A 4,498-nucleotide genomic window follows, 5' to 3' on the forward strand; every position below is an offset into this window, starting at 1 on the left:
TTTATTCAAATGTTTAACAATGTCTTTGCTACCATTCTCTGTGCACATATTTGTGTGTCTTTTGATAGCTCTCATTTTGAATATATAATTCAATAGTTCTTTCCATACTGGTATTTTAGCTGTGACTTCTGTCTGAAAATGTCTTTGTTTTTAATTGTTAGATGTTGTAACAGCTTATTCTGTTTGTTTTTTGTTTCTGTTAAAATGTTTAATTGTTATTTATTTGCATATAATCTGTATTTTTAAGGGTGTTTTTATGATGTACTTTTTGTCTTTGGTGTTCTGAAATTTCCCTATTCATATATATATATGTATACATACATATATATATATTTCTTAATTTCTCATACTTAAGATTGTGGGCTTGTTAAAATTAAAGCTTCATATGAATACTGGAAGATTTCTTAGACACTTTATTTTTTAAATATTACTTTTCCCATTCACTGTCTTCTCCTCTCTGGGATTGCCAGTGGAAATTTGTCGGGATTTTTCATCCTTTTATACTGTCTTTTAAGTTGTCTTTCATACTTTCATTTTTCCCCCAAATCAATACAGCTTTTACTGCATCTTCAAAATATCACAAATAAGTCAGAAAAATCATCTGGCATCTTGCTGTTTCCGTAGCTGGACAACTTGGATCTTACTCATCAGGCTGCTGAACTGTTCCTTTTCAGAAGTATGGATACCACCCCCAAATTTTCTGATATTCTTGTTTTTAACTGTTGTGACTTGCTGAATCAAAGTAGCTGAGTTTGATACAAGCTTAAGGTCATTCCCTTCAAGAATTAACTCATCTTTCTGGGTTTGAGACACTGAACAAGTAGCACCTGGCTTAATCGAGCCCTGCAGATGTATTTTTCAGATTTCAACAAGAGAACCACTCTCCTGAGTAACAACGTTGATGGGGCAGTGAGCATGGATAGACTCATCTTGTAAGGGAAACCCCGTGTAACGCCCTTGACCATGTTCTGTACGTGACTGCAGACCCTACGGACAGTAGCCAGGGCTTTCCTATTTCCCACCATTTGTCAACTCAGAGCCTCTTCTTTTTCCTTCAAAGGAGACTGAGTTCTACACTGATGTGATTGACATCACTCCTCTGGGGCCCTTCACAGTAACAGTGTGTCCTTTTGGAGTGCTGTCGACATTTTCTGGAATGTCAACAATCTGATTGCTGAGAATGGTCTTCATTCGCATAGTAGATATGGCAGAGGGAGTCATGCTGTCATCTTTTAATTCTTCTTCCACGCATCGGTACAAATTCCAATGTATATGCCTTGAGTTAACTCTTTTTCTTAAATGCATGTATTCTCCAGCTTTATACATAATTTAATATTTTTCTTTTTATTCTTTTTATTTCAGATTCTGTTTCATTTTCCAAAAATGACTTTCTGCACTATGTATATTTATGTTGTTTTTCCTCCTGCTTTTATATCTTTAATTATTTTAAACTTATTTTTATATAAAGACCAATAATTCCTTGATTTACTTTTTCTGCTTGCAGTATCTTCTGTCTCTTGCTTATCTCTTGCTTATGGTATATTGTTTCCTTCTGAGATCTGTAATCTCAAATCGTGAGTTCACGTTTGTTAAGGCTTTATCTGTGGAACAGTACAAAGTCTAGTGAGATGGTATGATCTGCTATCTTGCTGAAGGAGCATCACAATACTACACCCATATTTTCTGTTACTATTTAAGGTAAGGGATTCCAAGACCACGAGCTTTTCCCTTTTTGAAGATGTATTAGTTTGCTGGGGTGATCATGACCAAGTACCACAAACTGTGGCTCAAAGAAGAGATTAGCACCTCAACATCTTAATTTGGGGGAGAGACATGAGTCACCTCATAACAGCCTCATATTATTTATCTATTTTTTTAGTCTGCTATCTTTTTTTTTAAGATTTTATTTATTTGTCAGAGAGAGAGAGAGAGCACAAGCAGAGGGAGGAGCGAGCAAATGGAGAAGCAGACTTTCTGCTGAGCAGGGATCCTAATGCAGGGCTTGATCCCAGGACTCTGGGATCATGACCTGAGCTGATCATTAGGCTTAACTACCTAAGTAACCCAGGCATCCCTATCATTTAGCATTTATAAAGGAAGGTCCACTTATTTAGAATAAACTTGTGAACTTTGAACACATAATTTCCAATGAAAATTAAATGGGAAAAAGTGATTGAAAAGCTTTCTCCATCCTCAATTTTGGTAGATTAGGTAACACTGAGCTTACGTAACAAAAAAGTTAATTTTTCTGTTTCAAGATTATGGTAGCTATAAATCTAACATGGAGAATTTATTGTCATTATTTAGTAAAATACATAATAAAATAACCAGAAACCAATTGAAGCATACAAAAATCAGAGTAGAAAAAATGAAAATTATGTGTTGTGTTTTTAAAAATATCTCATGTGTTAAAATGCTTGTTTTCTTTCTCTTTTCATATGAGGCATAGCTAGCTAAAAATACACAGCTGTCTCATATCCTCACGGACTGCCACATGTCAGGACATGTGTTCCCTTTGACATTTATCAGGCTTCTCTGCAATCCCAGGTGGTTTTTTTTCACATCTTCTCCTTTTATATGAATTATATTCATTCCCTCTGCAGTCGTTCTCACTGTTCTGCTCTGAACCCCAATGATCCCTTGTTGCTCCAAATTCCCAGGTTTTAATTATATTGTTCTCTGTTATTTTTCCATATTAATTTATCTGTAAAACCACATCATAAAAGACGTGATGTATAAATTACTCCCTCAGTGAAATGATCTCTTGTTATATATTAGATATCAATGCTTTAAGATGAATTGGATTCTTTTGAATTATACACATGCTTCCAAAGTAACAGTATCACTGAATGGCTTGATGATTTCCAAGCAAAAGGATGTATGGATGTTTGAGACTTGGACTACCCAGAATATTACCTCAAACAATTGCCTAGAAACTTGTATTCACTGAATTATACTATATTCTAGTAAAATTTTTTTTTTTAATCTTCACGACTGAAATAAAAATTTCCTGCAGGGGGATTATTTTGTAAATTTAAATTTATATATGCAATTTTTTGCACATAATTAATGCTTAGTTATGCTAATGATTTTACAGGCATGGAAAAGTTCTTGTATTGATGAAGAAGTAAACAATTTCTTATCTAGATGATGTCAGATAGATTATCAACACTTTTGTAATTTCAGAGTATGTAGAGTAATGATTCTAACATGTGTTAATATGTGTAGACTTATAACAGTGCCTGACACATTGGGCATACTCTATGTGTTCACCATTATTACTTGACTTCCATTTTTGCAATACCCAACTAGATCTATCCCAGCCCCTCATGTCAGTCAAATTAAAAAGACCTGCAGGGGCGCCTGGGTGGCTCAGTGGGTTAAAGCCTCTCCTTTTGGCTCAGGTCATGATCCCAGGGTCCTGGGATCGAGCCCTGCATCAGGCTCTCTGCTCAGCAGGGAGCCTGCTTCCTCCTCTCTCTCTGCCTGCTTCTCTGCCTACTTGTGATCTCTGTCTGTCAAATGAATAAATAAAATCTTAGAAAAAAAAAAAAAGACCTGCAGTCAACCAATTAAGAATTCACTGGACCTGAAGCCGAATTCTGGAGAAATTCCACATTGGATCAAGTTTGCCATGTAAATTCTGAGTCAGATTTGGATTCAGGCTTGAGATCAAAGAAGAAAAATGACAGAAATTATTTAATGTTGGAAGTATTAATTGGCATCAGTGTTTTTCCAACCTGCTGCTTTTCTGAAGCAATATGCCACCTACTTTCCCGTATCCACGAATAATGTTGATATGCAGTGTTTCTTGCGATTAGTCTCAAGTTTCAACTAAGATAAAGATAGATAACTTGATCAAGGTGGGCAGTACTATAAACTATAAATATTATAAAATTATGATTATTGGAAACCAAAACTATTTCTCGAAATTTTTTCAACTTTTCTGATTCCATATTTATAGAGCCTGAAAGATATTGCTTATCTTAATCTTTTCTAGAAACAGGTAATCATTAGTTTCCTAAGTAAAATTTCTAGCTTTGAAATAAGGTAAATTTGATATTCATCTGTGGGATATAAAAAAAGAAAAAGTTATTCACAAAACTGATTGGATTCAAATTTATCTGGAATTCAGATTCTAGGTTTCCTGAAGAGCAAACTTGCTAACAAACAATTTAGGTGTAATCTATAGAATTTATAAGGTCAATAACCTCTCTGGATTTCAAATGCTTATTGGTGGTGTGAAAACATTACTGAATATACATTATAACGTGGTTGATTCCTGCTTGGCAGTTTTCCAAAGAATCACAGATTTCTTTGACTTTTTTCTTTTCTTTTCTTTCTTTCTTTTTTTTTTTTTTACGAATTAGTTTTTGCTGTAATTATCTTCAAATTTGAGACTGTATGAGTTTGACATATACATTTTATTTAGAATGGCTTAAAAAAAGAAGATAAAATCTGGTGGTCGTGTTTTCATCCACAAATATTTCAACAGTCC

General features: G+C 34.3%; 1 pseudogene across 1 annotated transcript; it reads right to left on the minus strand.

The window, feature by feature from the left end:
• Positions 1 to 640: 640 nt before the first annotated feature.
• LOC308354206 (large ribosomal subunit protein uL6-like) lies at positions 641 to 1,197 on the minus strand (annotated as a pseudogene). Its single transcript has one exon. The product of its transcript is annotated as a large ribosomal subunit protein uL6-like (transcript).
• Positions 1,198 to 4,498: the final 3,301 nt, after the last annotated feature.

The sequence above is a fragment of the Martes martes genome (assembly GCF_963455335.1).
Source record: "Martes martes genome assembly, chromosome: 13".
Lineage (NCBI taxonomy): Eukaryota > Metazoa > Chordata > Mammalia > Carnivora > Mustelidae > Martes > Martes martes.